Source organism: Macaca fascicularis, chromosome 14, assembly GCF_037993035.2.
Source record: "Macaca fascicularis isolate 582-1 chromosome 14, T2T-MFA8v1.1".
In the NCBI taxonomy this organism is placed as follows: Eukaryota; Metazoa; Chordata; class Mammalia; order Primates; family Cercopithecidae; genus Macaca; species Macaca fascicularis.
In genome coordinates, this window is record NC_088388.1 from 46899683 (window position 1) to 46918368 (window position 18686).

Here is an 18686-nt window from a genome sequence, read left to right on the forward strand (position 1 = left end):
TCTGTCTTCCTAGCAACTGCAGCTATGCTGCATTGTTTGAAGTATTCATTTTGTTCAAAGATGAAGGATAAACTCCCAAAACAAAAGACAGTTTTTCCAAGGACTGAGATAAATTATAAGTCAAGGACAAAAGAGTCAAGGGTGAGCAATCCCTCAAAAACCATCTGCAGAACAATTAAGCATTGTCAATAGCACAACTCATTTCTGAAGTGCAGACTTGGAAAGTCTTGGAAGCCAGAACTAGAAAGGGCCTTGGAATCATCACATTAAAATTACTCACTTTACAAATGAAGAATGCATGGTTCAGAGCAGAAGGGACAAGATCATAACTCAAATGCTTGCAGGGGCCAAGGAAATTAAGCAAGCTGGGGTCAGATAAGAGATACTTTTTAGATATATTACAGGAAATGTGTGACTTCCCCTTTAAGAAAAACAACAGAGCAAACATTTGATAAGTGGCAAATAGCACATGCCCTCAGTAATGGAGGCAAGAATGGGCACTGTGGCAACCTGGACTTGCTCTGCCTCAGAGGATCTACTGTTATCCAGCTCCATTTGGTCACTGTCACATAGAGATGTGAGCCTGAAGTTGCCAGACTTTATTTTTTTTTTAATATGGATTTATATTTGAAATGCTCCAATTTTTTCTATAGTGGCCACCAATCTGAATTCATTGCAGGCCAAACAGGGCCCTACTAGAGTCTGGATTCAGCCTCAGGTTTGTAGTCTGCACCCTCTTGCTCAGGGTACTGTGGAGTGACAGGGAAGAAGCCCTCTGGGAAGCCTTGGGCTTGGGTTTCAGCTCAGGCATCCACTTGGCTTGTGACCTCCAGAAGCCACTTCTCTCAGCCTTCTGTTTTCTCACCTGAACTGTGAGAGAGATGAAGCAGGGGATCTGTACGGTTTGATCTGACAGTCTCTGGGTTTCTAACAGCCTCTGCAGATGGAGACTCTAAATTAGCCAGGCATTGTGGGAAAATAATGGGATCTGGAGACAAAAGGGCCAGCAAACTCCTATATCTCTCCATGTCCCTACCCTACTTGGAACTTCAAACTCCACATTTCCAAAACGGAGCTTATCTTATCCTCTTTCCAAATGGCTCCTCTGCTAGTCTTCTTCACAGCGGATGGCACCACCCCTCACCCAGCTGCCAAACTCAAAATTCTCGCTTTCATCCTGAAGTTCTCCCTCCCCCTCTACCCTCATCCAATCACTAAATCCTATCAATTCCATTTCTTACCACTCTACGCTGTTCACTTCATTTCATCTGCAGCACCATCCTTCTAATCCAGGCAACCAGGTCTTCACTGGAACCACCGCATCAGCCCCTGACTGTCTCCCTCTCTTCATTCTTAGCCCCCTCCAGTTTATTCTTCATGTTGCAGTCAAAGTTGCCCTTTTAAAATTATGATAAAAATATATCTTCATGTGGAGGTCTCTTTTTTTATTTGTATAAATGTAAGGGGTGCAAGTGCAATTTTGTTTCATGGCTCTATGGCATAGTGGCAGTGAAGTCTGGGTTTCTAGAGTATCCATCGCCCGAATAATGTACACTCTACTCATTAAGTAATTTCACATCTTCCACCTTCTCCCACCCCCTTTACCCTTTCAAGTCTCCAATGTCTATCACTCCACACTCTATGTCCATGTGTACACATTATTTAGCTCCCACTTATAAATGAGAACATGTGGTATTTGTCTTTGTTTCCGAATTGTTTCACTTAAGATAATGGCCCCCATCCAGTTCTATCCATTTTGCTGCAAAATAATTAAAGTGGACCCCTATCTCTCACCATATTTAAACGTTAACTCAAAATGGATTAAAACCTATAATGCCAGTGCTTTGGGAGGCCAAAGCAACAGGATCACTTGAGGCCAGGAGTTCAAGACCAGCCAGAACAACATAGCAAGACCCCATCTCTACAAAAAATCAAATCAAATAAAAATTAGCTGGGTATGGTGGTGCACACCTGCATCCTAGCTACTTGGGAGGCTGAGACAGGAGGATTGCTTGAGCCTTAGGAGTCTGAGGCTACAGTGACCTATGAATGCCACTGCACTCCAGCCTGAGTGACAGAGTGAGAACCCTGTCTCCTAAAAAAAGAATTAAAGACTTAAATGTAAGACCTGAAACTATTAACATACTTGAAGAAAACATAGGAAAACTCTCTCTTCTAGACATTGGTCTGGGCAAAGAGCTGCCTTTACAAAACACAAGTTTCCAGCTTACCATCTTTCTGTGGTTGCCCTCAAGATGAAATCCAGACTCCTTGGCATGAACCCTTGGGTTTTCTGGCCTTTGCTCATACTCTAGCCTTTTCTCTTGCCACTCACCTGCAGTTGGTGAACTTTTGGAGAGCAGAAATATAGGTTATTCACCAGCGAGTTCCCAGAACCTAGCACAGTATCTGACCCCTGAAAGCCACGTGCCATTTGATGAATGAATGAAAGAATGAGTGAGTCAATCTATGAATCTAAGGACTCTACCATTTACTAGGTATGCGACCCTGGAATGTGCATGCTCTCTTTCTCTACCTGTAAATAGAGAAAGCTCATTATACCTCTTAAGGTATAATGCCTATCCTTACTGGCCATTGTAAGGAGCAACTTAGACAAGAGGTGTTATGAGCTCTAGAACCTGTAGAAGCAGAATTAAACATTAGTTGCTACATACCCTATCTGTGCTTCAGTTTCCTGACTCAGTACCTGCCTCATTAGTCATAAAGCAAGAATTAAATGAGTCAATATATGTACATACTTTGAACAGTACCTGGCATATAGTAAGTAGTTATTAAACAAATAAATGTGTGTTTATGTGTAATGATAATGATAACAGTGATGACTGATCCTTTCAACCCTCTGAGGTGCCAGGTGTAGTGCACATTTGCTCCTTTGGGGCTGCTTTCTTGGTTAACAGCCTCCTGATTTCCTTTTGGATGAAGCCTTGGATGAAGTTTTGATATGTATCAACTAAGATGCGCCCTTCTCTAGCCAGTGGGGTGAGGCCACAATTGGAACTCAGCCAAAACTGAGTGGTGGGAAGGAAGAAGAAAAGTGAGTTGCTCCATACATCCTTGTAGTGACATCTGGATGTGACTGTGGAGATGTTCCTAACCCTGCAAACTTCTGGAGCTTCTCCACATCCACCTTTCCAAGCCTGGTTCTTCAGCCTCCTCTTCCATTCATGAGCCTCCTTATGGCCTTCCAATAAATTCCCCTTCACCTGAATCAGCCAATAGTCATTTCTGTGGCCTGTTGCCAAAGACCCCTGACCATGCCTGCTCCAGGGTCAGGAGAGTTTTCAGCCATTAACTCACTGTGTGAGCCCAGACAAGAGATTTCCTCTCCCTGTGCCTCAGTATCCTCCTCCAACAGTTGGGGTCCTTGGCCAGGCTACTTGTTTCTAACCCTGGCCAATCACCAGTCAACAGAATCATCTGGAGAACTTATTTTATTTAACATTGAGCTTCACCTCAATCCCACTGAATTAAATTTTCCAGGGGTAGGAGCTTCAGAATCCATACTTTTTTTTTCTTTTTTGAGACTGAGTCTCACTCTATCGCCTAGGCTGGAGTGCAGTGGCGCAGTCTCGGCTCACTGCAACCTCCACCTCTTGGGCTCAAGTGATTCTTGTGCCTCAGCTTCTCAAGTAGCTGGGATTACAGGCACCTGCCACCACACCTGGCTAATTTTTTTGTATTTTTAGTAGAGCTGGGGTTTCACCATGTTAGCCAGGCTGGTCTCGAACTCCTGACCTCAAGTGATCCACCCGCCTTGGCCTCCCAAAGTGCTGGGATTATAGGCATGAGCCACCACACCCGGCCCAGAATCCATACTTTTTAATAGTTCACCCAGATGATTCTGAGATACAGCTAGGATGCACCGGGCTCCTCTCCTACCCCATCTCTCGCTCTGTTCTCCTGCTGTGCCTAGAAGAGAATGTTCTGCCCAGGAAATCCTTCTCCTACTCTGAGTGGCTCATTCCTTCTTGCAACTCAAGTCTCTGTTCAAATGGTATCTCCTTCAAAAAACCTTCTCCAAACACCCAGTTGAAAATGGCGACTCTCCACCTTCACTCTCCATCACCCACCTTCTTTTCTTTTTCTTCATTGCATTTTTCATTGTCTGAAATCATCCTTTTATGTGTTATTTTAACCTGGCTTATTGTCAGCGTGTCCCCACCAGAATGCGAGTTCCGTGATAGCAGGGAAGTTGATTGCCTTGTTCTCTACTACGTTATCCAGTTTTTGAAACAGAAGCTGGCTCAGAGAAGGCCCTCAATAAAATATTTGTTATTTAATTTTCTTTGCAAGAGCTCAGAACCATGATCACGGAGGAGACAAAACTGTGATGCTCACTCCTCCTGACCCAGTGTTTGATATTTCTTCCTGGGATCAGCAGCCAGGTGACCTTGCCCTTCACCTTGAGCTGACTGGTATCTGTAGCCCCCCGGGGCTTGTCCCAGATCTGTGGCCAGCCCCTACAGGAAGATCACATGACACCGCACCAGCCCCCAACACACACAGACACACACACCCCAGCAAATGGTCTCAGCTAAGGTTCTCTGAGACACCTCGCTGATGTCCTTGGCTTTTTACTCTTCAGGCTTGCAGCCAGGAAATACAACCCCAGAGATGAGCTCTTAGGAGCACCAGGACGTCATCTCTCTTTAAATCAGTTGTTTCACAAAAGAAGCTCTGTTCTTTATTTTCCCATCTCCATCCCAATAGCATATGCTCTAAATCCCAAATCCTTGAGATATGGCACTTGGGCACTATTCCTAGACCCCTAAAGGGATTACCTTTGCTGATTTAGGTAAGGGGATAATATCCAGCTTTTGCTGAGAGAATCCACCACAATTAGGTTCATGAATTCCCATTTGCTCATTTGTTCTAACGATGAGACTAAGGTCTCTGGCTGCATAAACCCCTAAAGGTCTAACATCAGGAAAACCTCCTATAAAGACTTGCTTTTAGAGCTAAGTGCTAGAACTACCTCACATTTTTTATGGAGGTGAACGCGGGAAAAGGAGAAAAGGGCCAGGCACAGTGGTTCACACCTATAATCTCAGCACTTTGGGAGGCCAAGGCAGGCAGATCACACGGTCAGGAGTTCGAGACCAGCCTGGCCAACATGGTGAAACCCCATCTCTACTAAAAATACAAAAAAATTAGCTGGGTGTAGTAGCGTGCACCTGTAATCCCACTTACTCAGGAGGCTGGGGCAGGAGAATCGTTTGAACCCAGGAAGCAGAGGTTGCAGTGAGCTGAGATCACACCATTGCACTCCAGCCTGGGCGACAAGGCGAGACTCTGTCTCAAAAAAAAACAAAAAAAAAAAAAAAAAGAAAAAAGAAAAGAAAGAAGGAGGGAAGGGAAAGAGTAATATGAGCTTGCAAAAAAAAAAAAAAGTTACGTACTTTGCTACTTCAGATATACTAGTCTGTTTCTTCCCCTCTGAGATAATTATTTCAGCATTCAACAAAAATGTATTGAGTACCTGCTATGTACCAGGCATTGTCCTGGACACTTAAGATATATCAATGAGCCAAACACATGAAGATGCCTGCCCTGTGGACCTTGTATTCCAGTGGGGAAAACAAAAAACAGATATTTAAAGGGTGAACATACAAAATAGATAAACTACCTAATCTATAGCTCATAAATAAATGTATATAAATAAATATGCCATAAGAAATATATAAAATGTGAGATAGATATTATAACATAGTTTATACAGAAATTATCCAGTACATTAGAAGGTAAAATGTTTCATTATAAAAGGAGAGACTGGGACTCCTGAAGGGAGCAGGAAAAGGCAGGCTCTGACATATTAGGCAGAGAAGTCAGGGGAAGCCTCACTGAGAAAATGACACTGGAACAAAAACTTGAAGGATGTAAAGGCATTAGTTCTATGTAACAGATTGTTTCTTTTTGGCATCCCAAGATGATCAGAACCAAATTTGAGGTTCAAGCACAGTACTCTAGAGGCCCCTGTGTTCTGTACATTTGTAGTCTTTTGTCCTTTGGAGAGGCAGGATAGGACAGTGGTCAAGGGTATCAGTTCTACTGTCAACCTGGATTCAAATACTGCCTCTACCACTTACCAGCTACATGACTTAGGGCATCATATTTCATTTCTCCGAGCCTGAGAGAAATGCTTCCCGAAGCTTCAAAATGAAGATAATAATAGTACTTACCTCACATGGCTCTTTTAAGGATTAAATGAAAATAATGTACACGAATTCCTTTGCACACAGGAATAAACTCAATAAAAACCAGCTGTGATTATTGAGCTTTGGTCATGTCACTCAATGTTTATTTACATTTTCCTCAGTCCTGATTCTTTATCCTCATTGATATTTTAACATTGTTTTATGGATCCTGCTCCTGTGGTAAGCTACGTCAAATCTTTTGTGGATTGGGGTAAGTTATAAATAAGTAAGTAAATAAATAAAAATCTGGATGGGGGGGGGACATTTTCACTGAAGCAAAGCATTTCATTACCAAGACAGCGAATTGCAAGTGAGGCCAAAAGCAAGAAAGATGGACTCTAATCTCTAGCAGTCCACCAAGAACCACCAGGAAAACATTCTCTGGTTTCTCAGACCATCTTTTTCTCCCCATCTCCTCTTTCTTAAATCCGTCTTCTTCCCTCCATCAAGAAAGGGTAAATGAGTTACACAAAATGACCCAAGAAGCCTCCTAAGTCGTCACAACCTCACAATTATTTCGTTGCCATGGGCCTCACAGGACTCTTCCTCATCAGAGAAGAGAAAGGAAATCAAAGCAGCCACTTTTCATGGGTTGACAGGGTGCTGGTTAAGTGAATAGAGTCAGAGATAAGCTAGAATCTCGCTTTGTGAGCTCTGTGGCCTTGGGAAAGCCCCCTGGACCTTTCTGTGCCTCCTGTTCCTCTGTGGTAATAGCAGTCCCTCCTAAGGTGCTTTGGCGATCAAAGGAGAAAATGCAAGGAAGCAACATGGATAGCTTATTTTTAAAGCCCTCAATAAATGCTAGATTTCCTTCCTGAACTGCACCCTGGGGTAATGCTCTTCAATAAGAGGGTGTATAGGGTGGAAACATGGTGAGGAGACTAGTTTAGGTATATCCCTATCTGATAGAAACTCAGTACAAGAAACAAAAGAAAGATCTCTGTTGTTGCCTTACTACTTTCTAGAGGTATTGTCATACTTCTTCCTTGCCATAGCACTTTTAGATCGGCATTATTATCCACATGTGACAGCTGAGGCTGGGCTTTGAACCCAGAGCACACAGCTAGGAATGTTTGCGAGGCACCTCTAGCTTTCCAAAGTTGCCTTTACGAAGGGCAGCCATTAGCCTCCACAATAGGACATCAGAGGCAACGCTGACAGGAACCTGTGAGGTCCCAGCCCACCTAGACTGCCATGACTCAGTGACCCCTGAGCTGGGGACATCAAGAATCTGGGCCAGGCTGATGCCACTGAAGCTCTCTAAGCCCTACTTTCTCCCCTCCCTTCCATCAGCCCAAAGGGCTTTCATGTTAAGGCATCCCTGCTTGTGTGACCACGGGCTATGGAACTGGCTAGATCTGAATTTGAAACACACACCTCTTAAGTGACCTTAAGTAACTTACTTATTCCTACTGCTTCCTCTACTGAAATTGGGGATGTCAAAAGGCCTATCTCCCACAGATGTCATGAAGATTAAATAGAGCAGTGCCTTGAGAAAACACAAAACACTACGTGGCACACACTAAAGTGCCCATGTATAGTAGTTGCTATTGTTCAACTGAAGCAGCCTGGAGAAATCAGCCTTATGCTGAACCATGGTGATGATACTCTCAGGAGGTGAAGAGCAGGTCCTGGCGCACAGGCTGACACGTCTACTCACACTTCCACACAACCCAAGCAGTATGGCCTTTTTACCCAATGTATAATTTTCCCCCACCCCACAGAAAACTCCTCGAGGGCAACACAGGGACCTAATTGGGTCTAGGTCTCTAGGTCTTTTTCCAGGGGGGGAAAACAAAGAACAATCGAGGCCCAGCCTAGGGCCTCCCGATCAGTGCCCTTGATCCACGAACATGTACTGATGGGCCCTTCTGTGCTGGGAACTGGGGAAAGGGAAGACACCCCGCCCAACTTTCCAGGAGTTCATAGTGCACCTGGGGAAAAAGACAAGGAATCACTATCACAGCAGACAGAAAGTAATGAAGGCTGAGTGTCCCTGGGAATATGGGGAGAAGGAGGTGGTATTTAAGCTGGACCTTAAAAATTAGTCAAGACAGGGGAGGATGGCATTCCAGACTGAACAGGGACAACGTGAACAAAGGCCTAGATACAGGAAAACACAAGGTTCGTTTAAAGAACAGAATTGTGAGGTGAGGCTGAAGGATTGGGATGGGAGGTGGGATTGAGGTGGGAACTGGCAATGAGGCCAGTGAGCCTCAGGGGCAGGGAACAGAAATAAAAGTCTGCATGGAGAAAATGAGGAGGGAGGCCCAGCAACTTTAAACAGGATAGTTACAGCAATTATCTTAGAAGTGACACATTGAGCCCAGGCAGGGTGGCTCATGCCTGTAATCCCAGCACTTTCCGAGGCCAAGGCGGCTGATTACGTGGTCAGGGGTTCAAGACCAACCCTGCCAACATGATGAAACCCGTCTCTAAAAAAAATACAAAAATTAGCTGGGCATGATGGCGGGCACCTGTAGTCCAGCTACTCTGAAGGCTGAGACAGGAGAATCGCCTGAGCCCGGGAGGTGGAGGTTGCAGTAAGCTGAGATAGAGCCACTGCACTCCAGCCTGGGCCACAGAGCAAGACTCCGTCTTGGGGGCAGGTGGTGGGGGGAGTGACAAGTTGAAGAGGTAAAGGAGTAGCCATATGACTATCAGGGGGAAGAGTTTCCAGACAGACGAGCAGTGCAAAGGTCCTGAGGCCACAGGGCTGCCATGCGGATGATGCATTAAAAAGGCCAATGTGACTGGAGCGTGGGAGAAGGGGAGGGCAGTAGAAAGAGAGTTTAAAGAGTTAAAAGGGAGCCAGCTCCTGAAGGGCCTTTGCAGGTCATGAGGGGCCTTTCCGGTAAAGGAACGACGTGCTCTTACTTAAATTTTAAAGGATCGCCGCTGGGACTGTTGTGTAGAGAATAGCTGCAGGGGGCCAAGGGTGGAAGCTGGGAGACCAGTAAAGACGCTATTATGGAAATCCCGGGGGGGTGGGGGATGATGGCTGGAACCAGTGTGGTAGCTATGTGGTGGCTCGCCTCTGATTCCCCGTGTAAAAAATGGAGTTTAGGATCCCTGCCCTGTGTGCAGCCCACAGCCTCAAGCCCCTATGGGGATGGAATGCCGGAAACCTCTGGCCAGCATGGTAACAGCCTGCAGAATACCGGAGATTGCGGGAGAATTGTGGGGCGCATGGGCAGCTCCCTGCGCGTCCGGGCCCCTGGTGCCCACGAGAAAACCGACAGATGCGTGCCCCTCGCCGCACGTCAGGGGGGCAAGACTCAGCGGAGGGAGGAGCTGTCCGCTCACTCTAGCTCCCCAGAGGCTGAACAGGGAGAACTGGGAAAAGGGGCGCCTCCTCAGCGTCCTAGAACTGGTACTCGTCACCCGGTATTGCGTGCGCCCTAGTATGCGGCCGCTCCACTTGCGCAGGTGTTGGTAACATGGGAGGAGCGCCACAGCATGCCCCCAGTGAGCCGACCCCCCCACCCCCCACCCCCCACCCCCCAATTCTGCCCCCTTTGTCTCGCTGGCCCCTACTCCCTCTGTCTGCCTGTCTGTCCCGTCCCAGGTTCAGCGCGCACGGCCCTGGCAGGGTCCCTCTGGCGGTTGCCGTAGCAGCGCGGCCCGACCCGGGGCTCCCAAGAGGAGAAAAATCATGAATGAAATGGATGCGATGCTCCCACTCCTCCGCCCTCCCTGTCCAGGCAACCTTGGCTTGAGGACAACGACTGCTGGGACTCCGCGCAGAGTTGCTCGGGAGAGGGAGGCACCTGAGATGAGGTCAGGGGTTAAGGGTCTGTGATCCGCCCCCTTCGTGCCCCGGGAGCAGCCCGATCTCCCGGTCCCCAGCCCCGCCAGCCCTGCGCAATTCCCGGGGAGCGGCGCCAGCCCGCCCGGGGGCGGGGCGGAGCGGAGCCAGGGCTGGGGGGTGCCAAACCCACCCGGCGGCTGCGCCTGCGACTCCGCAGCTGAAGCGCATTTGGTGAGGCTGTAGGGCGAGGGAGCGCGCACGGAGCGCGGGACGGAGCGCCGGGCGGACGGACCGAAGGACGGACGCCCCCGCACACGCAGACGCACAGAGCTCGGCGCGGCCCCCGTCGCGCACACACTGGCACAGACACAGGCAGGGACACACGCAGACACACGCACACTCGCGCGCGCACATCCTCCCGCCAGCCTGCCCGCCTGCCCGCCTGCCCGCCTGCCCGCCTGCCCGCCTGCCCGCCTGCTCGCCGGAGCCCGGAGCCCGCAGCCCGCAGCCCGCAGCCCGCAGCCCGCAGCCCGCAGCCCGCAGCCCGCAGCCCGCTCTGGCCGGTAAGTGCAGCGCCTCCGTCGGCGCCTTTGTGTGCGGAGCCGGAAGGTGCAGGGCGCGGGTCCCTCCTTGGGGTGGCCCCGCAATTGACACCTTCTCCAGTCCTCCGGGCCGAGGAGTCGGCGCCCGCCCCCGCCACGCCCCCGTGGGGCTCCGGGCGCCCCCATGCTGGGGGAGGGGTCCCCCAACGCAGAGGAGGGGGCTCGGCGCTTGGTAGCCGGGAGGGAGCGGCAGCCACTCCCCACGAAGCCCGTGCGCGGTTCCGGGGAGGAATCGGGATAGTGTTTTGGAGTGTGAGCCTCTACGGCCGGCGGAGGTTGGTGCGCGGCTCTGGGCTGCATTGCCTCTTCAGAGCCTGAAGCCCCTGAGGGAGGTTGGAAACCGCCGCTACCCTTCCGGTCTCTAAAGCGCGGCTCCCAGCCTTCCCAACGCATCGCCTCCACCGACCCTTTAGCTTTAGCCTCCAGCGTCCCACCCTCCCCCAGAATAAAAGCTTAGCGCGCTCCCCTCCCCCAGCATGCAGCTTGTTTCTGGATGAGGCCCAGGCTCCTGCAAAACCGGAGATTGCCCGTGTAAGAACCTTGGGAGGCTTACCTTATCCAGGATCACAGGGCTTTAGAAGATCCGGGCCAGACGAATCTTCGGAACTTAGTCAACCTCCTCATTTTACAGGTGGGGTAACTGAGGGCCCAGTAAGGTGGCTTGGCCAAGGTGACCGGAGAGTTAGTGGTAAAGCTTTCATTAGAATCTAGGGTCACAGGTTTTCATACTCATGTCCCCTCCTACACAACTAGATCCCACCCCCATTGAAGCCCCAGAACCCCAAAATTCACCTGAGTGTACCACGAAAGTGTGTAATTCCAGCCCTGCCTCACTTGGAGGGGCAGGTGCCATTCATTTGCTATCATCCCTACCTGCTGTACCAAAAAACGGGGGAGGGGGCTTTAATTTGCTTCCTTCAACCTCAAAGGAGAGCTCTCACGTCTCTTATGCAAACACTCAAACACTCCGAGTTTGGGATTCCGTTTGGGAGAATGAAGAAGCCCTGGACCTGAGATCAGATTCCCAGGCGTTAATCCTGATCCACCCAGGACACATTGAGCCTGAGTGTCCTCAGTTGGACCAGGTGATGTGGCATCCCAGGATTTGTCCTCTTCTCCACTGTGTCCTGACTGCGTGCCCTCCCAGTCACCCTTCCCTCCCCCTTGAGGGCCAAGTCTTCTACTCCAACCAGGCCCCTTTAGTCATCCCTTTGCGGAGGTCCCCACCTCTTTCTCCTTGGGGCTTGTTAAGGGCAGCCTCTTGGTGCTGCTGACAAAGCTGCTGGGGAAGCTTGAGTTACAATCACACCAGGCTCGGGTGCTTTCTCAGCACAAGGCTCCATCAAGGGCAGCCGGGTGTCCCCAGAGCTGAGCCTGAAGCCTGGTGCAGAGAGGGTGCCCCGAGAGGTGTGTTGAAGGAGTACAAGCACAGACGGATGGTGAAGGGATGGAGTCCGTCACCTTGGAGGAGACTCTGGATGGAAGAGTTGGCAAGGAGGCCAGTGTTCAGTCTCCAGGGACCTGAGGTTCTGGTCTCAAGAACTTCCTTTTTTAATTTTATTTCCATAGGTTTTGGGGGGACAGGTGGTGTTTGGTTTCATGAGTAAATTCTTTAATGGTGATTTGTGAGACTTTGGTGCACCCATCACCCACAGTATACACTGAACCCAATTTTTGTAGTCTTTTATCCCTCACCCGCCTCCCTCCTTTCCCCCAAGTCCCCAAAGTCCATTGTATCATTCTTATGCCTTTGCATCCTCATAGCTTAGCTCCCACTTATGAGTGAGAACATACAGTGTTTGGTTTTCCATTCCTGAGTTACTTCACTTAGAATCATAGTCTCTAGTTCCATCCAGAACTTTTTTGAGGGGTGAGCAGCTCATCATGGAGCTGAGCCAGGGTGGCCAAGTGGCAGAACTTCAGGGGCTGCCACTGACAATGTAGTCCATACAGATGGCATTGGCTATGAAGTTTACACAAACTTCATAATGAATTGTGGCCCCTGGGTTTTTGCCGTGTAGGGGTTTCTCCCTTCAGAGTGGAGAGATCTGGATTCCAGGCCCAGTTTCTTCCTCACTGGCTATACAATGTCAGTATATAACCCTTCTGGGTCTTAATTTCTCCATCCAAAAAATAACATCATTGGATTGATGATGTTATGAACTATTTGGCGGTGGGGTAGGGGGGAGCACGTATTTATATAACTGCTATGGGCTTCTTTTGCTCTATGAAGGAATAATTTCTGACTCAAGAATAATGTATGTAGAGTACTTAGTACAGTCCCTAGCACATACGAAATGCTCAAGAATTGGTAGCTAGTAATTCCACTAGGACCCCAGCTTTGTGGATATACCCTATACGTCTTCCTTTCTTCAGATCATCCAAGGACATGGGATTCTTAAGGCCTCAAAAGTCCTCCTCCCTCAAAAGAATCCTTTCCCCACTGACCTATTCCTGGACTTCAGGCTCAGCCAGCATAAAACATCCATGAAAACTCCCTGGGAGGAGCAACACTTTTGTTTATTCAACGTTTTGTATGTTAGCATGATAGAATTTCATAATTAATTTGTATGTAGTGTCAAAAGCTTTTCCTATACTCTGTCACTTACTCCTCTATAACACATCCATGACATCAATAATGTTATCCCCATTTTACATATAGGGAAATTAAGGCTTGGATTTTCACTTATCTAAGGGTGCATACCTCAAAAGTCTCAGATCCAGAGAGCTAGGCCCTCCAGCTCAGATGATCTGACTCCAGATTCTGAACTCTTCTGTGTCATATTGCCTGTCCTTTCCTGAGACTTGCCCTAAAAGAGAGGCAGATAACCCCTTAAAAAACAGTTGAGAAGAAAGAGGAATTTTAATCTCCTCACAGGTCAGTAATGGCTTCTTGGAGAAGCCAAGTAGCATTTAAACTGGGTGAATGATTTGTACATTAGAAGAAAGGAAGAAAACTATTTCAAGAAATGGAAACAGCGTAAGCAGAGGATGGACAGGCAATGGGGACTTCTAGGATATATACAGAAACTGGAAAGCAGTTCATTCCAACTGGATCAAAAAGAATAAAAGAAGGGTCTTGAGAAGGAAGGTTGGGTTAAGGGGATGGAGGTTATTGGGGGGACATTGACTGCCAAGCTATAGAGTTGGGAGTCTTTAGTTTTTGAGTGGGGAAGAAACATGATCAAACCTTAGCATGATGAAACTCACTCTGGCTACCCCTTGGAGAACAGATTGGGTGAGGAGAGCCTGCTGGCCGGAAGCCCAGGTAGGAAATGATGACAATGGTTTAGGTGAGAGATAGAGTATGGACTGGGGGTGGTTGTAAGAATGGTTAGAAAAAGGAGTTGTTGCAAGAGGCCACAGTGTCACTAAAATTGGTAACTGATTGGATGTAGGCACTAGCAGGAGGGAGGAATAAGTGGTGGCAAGGCTTTGAGACTGAACGGCCAAGGACACCATTCACAGACAGAGCCCAACAGGAGGAGGAGTGGGAGGCTTAGGAGTAGGGGCTATGAATCTACCAGGGACCATAATGATCCCTCCTGCAAAGCTGGTTCATCAAGCACCCTAAACTATCAAGAACCAGTTCATTCATTTATTCTCCGAATACATATAAACATCTGTTACATGCCAGGTTGTTCTAGCCCCTAGGGATACACTGCTAAAAAGATGAACTTCCTCCCCAAGCTCTACCAGGGGAGGCAGAAAATAAAAATAAGCAAAGATAAAATTGTTCAGGTGGTGAGCAGTGCTTTGGAGAAAAATAAAGTAGGATGAGGGATGACTGGGAGGAAGAGTGGAGGAAGAGATCTGCCTTTAAATAGAATTGTCTTTGAGGAGGTGATATTTGAACAAAGACCTGAATGAAGAGGAGACCTGGGGGATAGCATTCTAAAAACAGGAGACCACAGGTGCAAAGGCCCTGGGGTAACAATATCTTGGTATCTTCAAGGAACCTGAGGTGCAGCTGTAAGAGATAAAGGGGGAAAGTGATAAGGAAAAAGGTGAGAGAGTGGGCAGAGCCAGTCATGTAAGGGCCTATAGACCTAAAGAATGAGAAGTTGCATGATGTTAATGAATCTAAGAGAACAGACATCCTATTCACCTTATATTCTTTGTGCCTAGCAAACCAAACCTGACCCTTCACAGTAAATAATTGTTGAATGAATGAATGAATGAATGTTGGAAGTGACCATTTATGTATGAGACTGCATATCTTGGACTTATATGAACCAATAAATAAAGATATTATACCATAGTAAGGGTATAGTAAGCTGTACTATGATCAAAATAGTAAAGCTCAGATAACTTGAATTCTGTGTTGTTGCTCAAGTATGAAAATTTAAGTGAAGGCCGGGCGCGGTGGCTCAAGCCTGTAATCCCAGCACTTTGGGAGGCCGAGACGGGCGGATCACGAGGTCAGGAGATCGAGACCATCCTGGCTAACACAGTGAAACCCCGTCTCTACTAAAAATACAAAAAATTAGCCGGGCGTGGTGGCGGCGCCTGTAGTCCCAGCTACTTGGGAGGCTGAGGCAGGAGAATGGCGGGAACCCGGGAGGCGGAGCTTGCAGTGAGCTGAGATCCGGCCACTGCACTCCAGCCTGGGCGACAGAGCAAGACTCCGCCTCAAAAAAAAAAAAAAAAAAAAAAAAAAAAAGAAAATTTAAGTGAAGTCTACATATTTTATTCAATATGGCTTGATACTATAACACGGCTGTTGACTAATACGAAATAGTAAAACATACTTGAAATGACTGTAAAACAATGAAAATAACATTTTTGGTCTTTCTTCATCCTCCTCCCAGCACAAATATACATCCTTCTGGCTTCATTTCAAATTTTCTCTTGAACTCTCAACCATTTCCTTCATAGAGGTTTTAAAGAAACTCATCTCTAACACAAAGACCCATATTTGCAGGACAAGATGCTGTCATCTCCAGTAAATTGACAGATTCCCAAAAAGAGAAGGCAGTGGGGAGGGAGAAATTATAGACATACAAATGCTTCAGGCACCTAATTAATTGTTGAAATGGGTCTACAAGTGGAGATGGGAAAACTGACTGGACCATGTGAGGGGCTAGGTGACATGCAGGCTCAGTGTTAGAAACACAGGATCTCTGGACCCCCTGGTCCAGATTCCATCTGAAGCCACAGGTCTGTCACCTGTCACCTCTAGAAGGTGGAAGCTCAGGTCATCTCAAGGGAAAAAAAAACAAACTAGAAACTCTTTTTGTTTTCAAGCAGTGTTATCACCAAAAGGCTCTCCCTTACGTTCGGGGATTATGGAAAATAAGATTCCCCCCATTCTTTAACATCATCTCAGTCTTTTCTGCATCTGGTGAGATGTGGAACGAGCATCATGGTCACCGGTGTCTGGCAAAACTCAGAAATTTCTAAACTCTTAGACTGAGAAAAGCTTTTCCCGCTGTGCTGCAGCACATGGAACAGAAGCTACCCTCCTTCCTGTGTCCCCGTTGAAGCAAGCGTGACTCAAGTTTCTATACCTGGGGTGTAGCGTGTTGGATGGGGAGGGGATCCCCTCACACCAGATGCAGGAGATCCACTGTTTGCAGATTTGTAAGGGAACAAGCATCTTGGGAATTCCTAACTTTAGGCTAATGTAAGGGATAAACTGTTCACAGCCAAATTTTCTGGTTAGTCCAATAGCAAAATAAAGACCCTAAATTGCCCTCCTTTTTGTGGTGAGGTAGTTGGTTGCAGTCGTTAGAGAGACACACCAAGTCCCCACGTGTCTTTCTGTAGAGTCAAGATGAAACACCGCCTCGCCCCCCGTTCCTCTGGAAGCCGTTCGGGAGAGATTTGTGGGCCTCAGTGGTGGCAGCATATGGGCATCTGGAATCAATTCTGAAGATTCTTGCAAAACTAACGATGTGTATATTTCATCATCTGCCTAAAGGCGTTGTCTGGTATGAGTTATAAATTACAGTTGTGAAAATAACCATACTCCATGCTAGAGAACAAACATAAGATGAACCATTGTTTTATATGCTCCATTCTATGTTTTCTGTAGATCTGTATTTTGTAATAGTTGAAATTAGTCCACATATAGGTGTATAGCCTGCATTTTTCACTTAACATTTTGTCATGACTTCTCTGTTTATACCTGGTTGGCTGGTCCCTACTTTATTTAACTATGTCTTTATTGTTGCATGTAGTCCATAATGAGCATCTCCAGGCACATAGCTTTTCCATCTCAGAGTCTCAAAGCATCTATCTGAAGCACCCTCGAGAGATATGATGGGATCAAGGAAAAGAACATGTCCTGGTCCTGGGGTCTGCAGTAGAAAAAGAACAGAGAGCTGGGTGTGGTGGCTCACACCTGTAATCCCAGCACTTTGGGAGGCTAAGGCAGGGGATCATTTGAGGTCAGAAGTTTGAGACCAGCCTGGCCAACATGGTGAAACTGTGTCTCTGGTAAAAATATAAGAATTAGCCGAGTGTGGTGGTGTATACCTGTAGCCCCTCCTACTCAGGAGGCTGAGGCAGGAGAATTGCTTGAATCCAGAAGGCAGAGGTTGCAGTGAGCCAAGATCATGCCGCTGCACTCCAGCCTGGGTGACAGAGCGAGACCCTGTCTGAAAAAGAAAAAAAGAACAGGGAACACGAGAGCTGGAAGCAAGGAGAGGATGGAGAGGAAGACAGATCATGGGCCAGAGGGGCATGCAGCTCTGTCAGATTTCAGAGGGAAGTTTGTCCTTCCAGTGTTTTGTTTGGTGTGGGAGGCTTTTATTAAATTGTGGTAAAATGCACATAACATGAAATTTACTATTTTAACCAATTTTAAGTGTATAATTTTGTGGCGTTAAGTATATTCACAGTGTTATACAACCATCACCACTGTCCATCTCCAGAACCTTTTTATCTTACCAGACTGAATCACTGTACTCAGTAAATACTAATTCCTCATTCCCATCTCCCCCAGCACCTGGTGACCTCCGTTCTACTTTCTGTCTTCATAAATTCCCCTATCCTAGGTACCTCATGTAAGTGGCATCATGTTTGTCTTTTTTTGTCTGGTTTCTTTCACTTAGCCTAATGTTTTCAGGGATCATCTCTGTTGTATCATATATCAGAATCTCATTTTTAAAGCTGAGTATATTCCATTGTATGGATATACCACATTGTTTAGCCATTCATCTGTTTCCACCTTTTGGCTATTGTGAATAATACAGCTATGAACATTGGTGTGCAAGGATCTGTTTGAGCCCCCGCTTTCAACCCTTTGGGGTATATACCTAGCGGTGGAATTGCTGGATTGTATGGTCATTCTGTGTTTAACTTTTTGAGAGGTGCGGAGTGCATTTTTTAAAAAGGATTTTTGCATGCCCAGTATGAAGACCACTGAGTGAAGTCTTAGGAGTAGAGAGTCCAGGAAGAAGCTGTTAATTTAAAAACTAAATGTTGTTTGGGTTCTGCATGGCCATGGAGGTAACAGAAGAGAGAAGAGGGAACGGAATACAAATGAGTCTGGCTCCATTTCTGAAGAATTGTTGTGATTTAGAGGCATTGTGGGTGGAAAAAGAAAGCTCTCAGGAGAGATCTTAGTGGGTGGAATTCATTCAAGCATGCAAGTATTTACTGTACCAGGCACTGTGGTGGACACAAGGCCCTCAGCAATCAACATGACCACAAGGACCCTGCCCACAAGGAGCTTAACATCTAGTGGAGGCACCAGAGGAGTCGCCTGGCAACAGTGGTCTGTATTGATGCATTCTAGGCTCACCATAAGCACTCGCTCTTACTGAGTGCTTACTACATTATCTCAGTCTTGGTAATAGTTCAGTGAAGACGGTTTCTGTTAGCCTCAATTTGCAGGTGAGGAAACAGAGAGCTTGAGTAACTCCGTTTCAGGTACGCACAGCAAGTAAGTGTCAGAGCCAGAATTCAAACCTAGGCAGTAACTGTGTTCTGTAGGGCTGTGGGAACACAGGAGACACACCTGCCCAGGTCAGAGAAGGCTTTCTGAAGGGAGGAGGGGTCAGGTGAGTATTTTCATGCAAGTCAGCTGTGTTGTTCTTTCGCCTGTGATGTAAAACAGTGCTTTTCTATAGTAGCAGCAGTAGTTCAGCCCTGCTTCCAGTGGCTCCAGAC

General features: G+C 47.2%; 1 protein-coding gene across 25 annotated transcripts in view; it reads left to right on the top strand.

Annotated features, from left to right (window-relative positions):
* Positions 1-10173: 10173 nt before the first annotated feature.
* The window catches only part of PTPN5 (protein tyrosine phosphatase non-receptor type 5), a 63008-nt gene continuing 54495 nt past the window's right edge, over positions 10174-18686 (top strand). For 17 of the 25 annotated variants that reach the window (XM_074014059.1, XM_074014061.1, XM_074014064.1 and 14 more), the window contains exon 1: positions 10174-10529. The gene's annotated coding sequence lies outside the window, so the exon portion shown is untranslated. Of the gene's footprint in view, positions 10530-16337; positions 16502-18686 lie in introns of all 25 variants that reach the window. The other 8 variants (XM_074014057.1, XM_074014062.1, XM_074014065.1 and 5 more) reach the window with 2 other exon arrangements.